The following is an 8,491-nucleotide window of genomic DNA, read 5'->3' as shown; positions in this document are numbered from 1 at the left end:
GAGACTACAACAGCACAGGTACCAGCAGCACAATGCTCAGTACACAATACAGCTGGGATGTAGGGAAGCAGAGGAGGTGTCCGTGTACTACCAGGGGCAGCGCCGTACATAGGGCACACATTAGTACAATACAGGGGACACAGAACATTACAGTGACTGATACACTGCAACAGCACAGGTAACAGCAGCACAATGCTCAGTACACAATACAGCTGGGATGTAGGGAAGCAGAGGAGGTGCCCGTGTACTACCAGGGGCAGCGCCGTACATAGGGCACACATTAGTACAATACAGGGGACACAGAACATTACAGTGACTGAGAGACTACACCAGCACAGGTAACAGCAGCACAATGCTCAGTACACAATACAGCTGGGTGTAGGGAAGAGGAGGAGGTGTCCGTGTACTACCAGGGGCAGCGCCGTACATAGGGCACACATTAGTACAATACAGGGGACACAGAACATTACAGTGACTGAGAGACTACACCAGCACAGGTAACAGCAGCACAATGCTCAGTACACAATACAGCTGGGATGTAGGGAAGCATTGGAGGTGTCCGTGTACTACCAGGGGCAGCGCCGTACATAGGGCACACATTAGTACAATACAGGGGACACAGAACATTACAGTGACTGAGAGACTACACCAGCACAGGTAACAGCAGCACAATGCTCAGTACACAATACAGCTGGGATGTAGGGAAGCATTGGAGGTGTCCGTGTACTACCAGGGGCTGCGCTGTACATACGGCACACATTAGTACAATACAGGGGACACAGAACATTACAGTGACTGAGACAGTGGCGGAACTCCCGGAGGCAATGGAGTCATCTGCCGCCGGGCGCCAGCCTTAAAGGGGGCACTGGCTCCATTGCCTCCGATGTTCTGATCACTTTTAGAGGTGGTGCCCGGTAATACCCTTGTACGCAGCGGCGCCCCCCCCCCCCCCCCCTCTCGGTAGTACCCTTGTAAGCAGCGGCGTCCCACCCCCACCCCCTTCCTGCTTCTGCTCCCTGCCACTTGATTGGCTGCGGCTGTACTCACTGAGTGACAGCTGCCTTAGCAAGTGGAGAGCCGGGAGTCGTCGGGCAAGGAGCCGCGAGATACGGCAGGGGACTCTGCAGCCAGTGCCACTCAGGGACGGGGGGGGGGACTCCTTCCCTGCGCACACCATACAAGCTTCCCCGGCAGCCCTGAGCGCACAGATCCAGCAGCCATGCGGGGTGTCAGCGGCCAGGTGTCAGCCCCGCCTATCATTACAGCAGCCATTGAGGGCCCCTGGGGAGAAGCATCCCACCGCGCCTTCCACCAACACTGGCATCCTAAGTGCGCAAATATCCCTGCTGCCGGCTTTCCTGCGCTCTCTCCCCACCACCTGCGGAAAAAACGTCCAGGCTGCAGCCAAGATCAAGCAGTGAGCAGGACTGATTGAGGCCCTGGGGACTATATGCACCACCGTCAGGAGAATCTCCAACCCAAGGACATGGAAGGTACCTTTACCCCTCTCTCCCTCTCTGCCAGCCCCACTGTCATCCATCTCTCTTTGCCTGACCCCCCCTCTCCCTCTGCCTGACCCCACTGTCACCCATCTCTTTGCCGGACTATCCTCTCTCTCTGCCTGACCCCAGTCACCCTATCCCTCTCTGCCAGGCCCCACTGTCACCCATATCTCTTTACATGACCCCTCTCTTTCTGCCAGACCCCACTGTCACCCTTCACTCTTTGCCTGACCCCCACTCTCTCTGCTAACCCCCACTTCCACCAAATCCCTCTCTGCCTGACCCCCCCTCCCACCCAATCCCTCTCTGCCTGACCCCAGTCACCCATCTCTCTTTTCCTGACCTCTCTCTCTCTCTCTCTCTCTCTCTCTCTGCCTAACCCCCCCTCTATCTCTCTGCCTAACCCCCCTCACCCCATCCCTCGCTCCTGCCTGACCCCCCTCTCTCACGTAACCCCCCTCTCTGCATGACCTACCCTCTCTCTTTGTACCTGACCCTTCTCTATCCCTGACACTCTGTCGCTATCCCCTCTAATTTACTCACTTTTCCTGATGCATCTCTCTCCCCCCCCCCCCCCCCCCTATTTATCATTCACCCTCTATCTATCTATCTATGGGGGGCACCAACTTTTATCTTGCCTCCGGGCGACATGGACAAACTTACGCCACTGGACTGAGACACTACAACAGCACAGGTAACAGCAGTACAATGCTCAGTACACAATACAGCTGGGATGTAGGGAAGCAGAGGAGGTGTCCGTGTACTACCAGGGGTAGCGCTGTACATAGGGCACACATTAGTGCAATACAGGGGACACAGAACATTACAGTGACTGAGACACTACAACAGCACAGGTAACAGCAGCACAATGCTCAGTACACAATACAGCTGGGATGTAGGGAAGCAGAGGAGGTGTCCGTGTACTACCAGGGGCAGCGCTGTACATAGGGCACACATTAGTACAATACTACCAGGGGCTGCTGCGGTTGGTAGAGATGAACGATTACAAGTAAGAATATATGCGGGTATAGATGGCAGGTGTAATAGAGTGCGAGAGAATAGGGCTGTCGGACAGCATTGGTAGTGAGATTTTCCGGGATATTAGGAAGACGCGTAACAATTACATATGCAATTAATATATTATATGTTTTACCTTGTCTGCGCATCCCCCAGGGGGCCGGTGTAAATAGTAGGCAAGTGAGTAAACCTGGAGTAATATCCATCAAGACAGCATTATGAGTATTATAATATCCTAAATATTTTGTAGGGAAGTGAAATATATTTAGATGGACCCATCTCCTACACACACAGCGGAGTCTTCCAACGCATGTGCTTAACCAATATGCAGCCCATCAATTCCCTAAAAATGACATCCCTAAGCAGGGAGTCATGCAGTGTCTGATGCAACAGTGATGTCACTAGTTCCTGGGGAGTGGATAGGCTGCAATCTCATTTAAATGGCTACTATTGTTATTTTGTGATGGAAAGCAGGCATGTGCTAATGGTTTTGTAATTTACCCACTTACAGATGTGCCTCTTACATCCAGCAACCATATTTTTATTTATTTTATTAAGTTTCTTATATAGCGCAGCATATTTCGTTGCGCTTTACAAAGGAGACAGTGATACAACAAACAGGGTAACCATATGACATGTAGTGTGCCCTGCCAGATCACATCTTGGCGCAGTAGGTTGCATCATGGTGTATTGAATCACATTGCACTGAGAAGCAAGAAAAGGTAGTGAGTGCAATACTACTTTCTAACCACAAGATGTCGCTTTTTCTTAACTGGACTATGTATGCGTCAAATTGCCACTGTAGTTTCTGTGGTTCCGAAGGCTTATTGGTTGACAGAACCATGTGTAATTCAGGATGCTTTTCAGGACTAGGAATGGCCATTGGTGCAGTCGCCATCGATGGTGATACTGCAACCAGCCATTAATAGTAACACACTATGTAATGGATAACCACTGATACTTTTCGATGGTTATCCATTTTCGTTGACTGACTGGCCTACGGGACAATCAGAACGTGGGGCGGGGCTTCAGGGTTGTCGGGGTGCAGAGCTCTGTTCAGTGTCCCAGAACCTTGGAAAAAAACATTGATTCTGCTGTGACATCTGGTTCACCTCCATCAATGGTAAAAGTATTCAACATCGGCCATAAACCATCGATGATTTCAAATCGTCAATGGTCATCCCTATTCAGGACATCGTGTCCATAATGGATGAAGAGCTGCAGTTTATTGTTATTTGACGGATAAATACTAAAAGAAAGGAAATGGTACTGAGCACTGGCAAAGGACTAGGGGCAGATGTACAGTATAAAGCAGTGATAAGGGAAGAGAAGTGATAAAGTTCCTGGTACATTATCACCGGCCAATCAGCTCCTGACTGTCCCTTTTTAAACCCAGCCTGTAACTTAACAGTCAGGAGCTGATTGGCCGGTTATAAAGTACCAGACACAGTATCACTTCTCCCTTATCACTGCTCCGTGCATCTACCCCTAGGTGAGTAAGTACAGTATAGTAGTGTGAGTGTGTCATAAAGAAAGAAATCATTCTGTGTGGGAGTCCTGTATTTGCTATATACTGGTAGTACTGTACAGGTGCCAGCTGCCCATTACTATTCACATTTGTGGTATTTGAAGAGCCAAGATGCCACTGCAGGCTGGCTGGGATCTGTAGTATCCTACTGTAACTGATAATACAGTATAACCCTTATTTTACACTATCAACCTCATAAGGGGTGCTGCATGTGACCAGACTAGTCTGATACCCGTCCAAGACGCACACATGCTGTGATACACTACACTAACAAGTGCTCCTTTAATTGATAGCTGAAAGGGCGTCTTTACACCAGCGCTAGTTCCGTGTTACAGTATGTGTACCAATTAGTGCCATCTTGCTAGCGATAGTGTCTGTAGTGAGAAACGGCAAAGCCAGACGGGACGGCGACTTGTGCGGTATTATTACAGCAATTAGTTGTGTGAACACTGCAGTAGGGATCTCCATCCACTGCTACAATATTGGATTCAGTACTGTAGTATGACTCAGTGAAGCATGCGCCACCCAGTGGTCAAGCTGTGTATTGCCTGGCATGGATTCTCTTGTGTTTTAGCACACCAACACCGCTATGTACATGCTGCGGCTAGGACACTTGAATGCCGTGCTAAAAGCAAAGATGTAAGAGGACGCATGTATGTGTTAGAGCACCCAGCAGTGATGTGCGGCGAGGACAAAGTATATGGTTTCCCCTTATTATGCAATCTTAGCTGCTGCCTTTAGGAGGAGTGTGGTTACATAAATGGGCTCTAACTATGTTTACCAGATTTCGAGCCAGATGCACTAAGCTTCAAAAGTGATAAAATGATCAGTGATAAACAGCCAGCCAATCAGCTCCTACCTGACATGTTACAGACTGTGTTTGAAAAATGTCAGGCATGAGCTGATTGGCTGGCTGTTTATCACTCTCCATTTTATCACTTTAGAAGCTAAGTGCATCATACCTAATATTCTGTTTAGTAGCACACAGTGGTGGATTCTGCCAGGCACTTGAGGCATGTGCCACCAACTACTAGGGGTGGCACAGCAGGCTGCTGTCAACCCTCCCCCCAGCTCCTGCATCAGAACCGCTGATTTTTTCACGAAACGCCTGTGGGGTTACGGCGGTGATTCTCATGCAGGAGGTGTAGGAACGGATGGGCCTACCTGCCTAATTGCTGTCTGCTGGGAGTCTTTTGCCTCGGGACCAGCTCATCCTCAACCAGCATGAACCTAAGCTAGCATGGGCCATAATGTCTATGCAGAGCTAGCCATCACTGCTGCTGGGGGGGGTCTGAACCTCGAACTGAACCCTAAATCCACCTCTGGTACCACAGTGATACCAATGAATATGCTGCCAGCATTTAACAGTACAGGGAAGTCCAGCTGTGTGTCCTTCCTCGGTGGTGTACTCTGCTGGGCTTTTGGCAGCCTACCATTACCGGCGATGGAATGGTAATGAGTGCACTTGGCAAAGGGCACTGTGCGGCAGCACCTGTAATATCTCTGTTTTACTCAATCTCACTTGCAACTGCCACCTCTTAAACCTAGTCATTACCTGTTCGCCCCCATCTCCCCAGGTGTGGTATAGGGATCCGACAGTCGGGATCCCGACTGGCCGGACCCAGACAGCATGGTGAGCGCAACTAAGCCCCTTGCGGGCATGGTGGCTCGCTATGCTACGCGAGCCACCTATTCTATTCTCCCTCTATGGGGGTCGTGGACCCCCACGAGGGAAAATAGCGAGTGGCCGTCGGGAACCCGACTGTCTGTGTTTTGACAGTCGGGATCCCGACATCAGGTGAATGCCTGCCGGGATCCCGACTGTCGGGACCCCGTCCGGCACCCCATCTCCCCCTCCTGTCTCTAAACACCTTCAGTCACACACATTTATTTAAAAGCACACGTTTCAACATACAGGAGCTAAAAAGCACCATGAGAAAGGTGTCTGACTGCAATATGAAGGGCCATGGGTTTGACAGTATTTTGGAATGTGTGCTTTAAGATGTAACTGAAGGTATCACTGCTAAGAATGTGTGATTTTAGATAAAAGGATAACTAAATTATAGAAATCTCTCAAATTAAGTGCATAGGTGATGGTCCAAATCAAATTTTCTTGGAAGCTTTCTGTAAGTATAGGGGTTCTATAGATGTATAGATCAACGTAAGTTTGGAGTACACTTAACCTTTTAGACGTGTCATTGAAAAGAAACCGCTATGTGATTTTTCTCCTTCTAGATAAATTGGGTGAACAACTCACTATAGGTTTTAAATGAAAAATCTTATGTACAATTTACCAGCATAGAGAAACCATTATATAGGATTACCACAATGGCATCACTAGGGGGTGCATGCTGCATACAGGTGTCACCTGCCGCTCAGTAACAGGAGCTGGGTGCTGTACTGGGTAGTCGTGTTGTTCCACGGCATCACATACGTAGTCAGCGTAGTGTCCCTGTAAGCATCAGCGCTGTGTTCCTGCAGCCAGTGTTCCTATCAGCATCAGCATTGTGTTCCCGCAGTCAGCGTCCCTGTGGCTGTGTGTACGTTCGTGGCTAACAGCGTAGTCAGTCAGCATTACACAGTTATTAGTTAACATTGCTCATTGTTTTACTTCTTTATGTCAGTAATATCCTTTTGACAGTTAACACACGTCATTATTGTTTCAGATGGATGACATGACAGGTGTGAATGTGTTCCTGAAACACCACCACTATCCACGTCAGCCCGAAGCTTGGCGAGCGGATGCGGTACGCGTCTTCCCGACCTGTTCATATCCCCACTATCCACATTGGCGTGGAGCTGATTTTATAAAGTGTGGCGCAGCAAGCCACCGAGCCCGAAGTGTGGCGAGCGGAGCAAACCCCGCGGGGAGGCACGGAATACACGTAAAGTAATCCGCCTGCGCTCGCCATGCTTCGGGCTCATTTTCCACGTCCTCTCGCCATGCTTCGGGCGTGGTGGCGAGCGCACTTTAGAAAATCAACTCCACACCGACATGGATAGTGGGGGTATGAACAGGTCGGGAGTTTGCGTACCGCGTCCGCTCGCCACGCTTCAGGCTGACGTGGATAGTGGAGGTTTGAAATGGAGGCATTTGCCAGTATGTAACATGGAGCACTGAATGCACTTGCACACCGCACCCCCCCCCCCCCCCCTTTGTGCACGAGATGCACTCGCGACCAAACCCCTAACCCTGGCCGTCTCCCTAAAGCGGGCACGGGCAGGGTTGCCATACCCTGGCGCATGAATTACTGAGACGCACTTGCCTATGAGTTGCGTGCGTCCCAGGCAGATTGAGCACCTCTAGCTGGCATCCGCAAGAGCGCCTCTCCGCCTGCGTCCGCCAGTGCAGGGGTTCTGACTGTTACCGGCGCTGTATGAGAGGCGCTCACTAGGCTTGCCAGGGACAGAACAGTGATTACGCTGCCTGATGGGGACACTACATTGACTACGCAGGACTGAAGTGGGGACACTACGCTGGGCTGCCATTGGCCTACGCTGACAACGTGGCTTGGCCTACGCTGAGAACGTAGGGCCATGAAACTACACAAGTACCTTGTACTGTAACATTCCGTGCACCACCAGGCTCCTGTCACTGTGTAGGAACTGCAGATGAAATTGGAACCCAGGAGCAGCACAACAGCTCTGCACCCCAATAATATAGAATTCCCTGCAGAAGAGGTCCATATATTCTGCAAACTATGTAAAAACCAATAAAACACCAGGACGAAATGGAATTCACCAGAGGATTCTGATAGAATTAAGGGAGGAGTTAGCAAACCTCTTGCATTCCTTATTTGATAAATCATTTTACTCAGGTTTGGTACCTAGGAACTGGACACTGGAGATTAGCAGAAGTGATACCAATATTTAAAAAAGGGTGAAAGAGAAGACTTGTCAAATTAAAGACCAGTGAGCCTAACATCGGTCGTAGGAAAAATATTTGAGGGAATAGTAACAGATGTAGTGTTCCTCTAGGAACTAGAGCGGGCAGGGCGGGGGGGGGTCGGACCGGGCCCGCCGATGTCACTGTTTTGGGCGTGCCCGGGCCGCGTCGTGACGAAAAGGGGCGGGCCCGGCCGTCGGCGTCACGCAAAGGGGCGGGCCCGGCCGGCGGCGTCACGCAAAGGGGCTGACCCGGCCGGCGGCGTCACGCAAAGGGGCGGGCCCGGCCGGCGGCGTCACGCAAAGGGGCGAGCCCGGCCGCGTCATGCAAAGGGGGCGGACCCGGCCACCTGGAAGGCTGTACACTGCCGGGGAAGTGCCGGGCATCGCTATGTACAGCGACGTCGGGCTTCCCCGGTCACAACAGAGGGGACAAAGGCAGGATGTTTTAGCGGGGCGCTGCCGGAGGGGCAGGGCGCATTTTGCACTTTAAAAATCGGGCAGGGCGCAGCACCCCGCTAAAACAGCCTAGCGGAAACACTTAGATGGTATCCAGGAA

This window comes from Crinia signifera, chromosome 7 (genome assembly GCF_055691185.1).
Source record: "Crinia signifera chromosome 7, ASM5569118v1, whole genome shotgun sequence".
Classification (NCBI taxonomy): domain Eukaryota; kingdom Metazoa; phylum Chordata; class Amphibia; order Anura; family Myobatrachidae; genus Crinia; species Crinia signifera.
Note: the sequence above shows the minus strand (reverse complement) of the source record.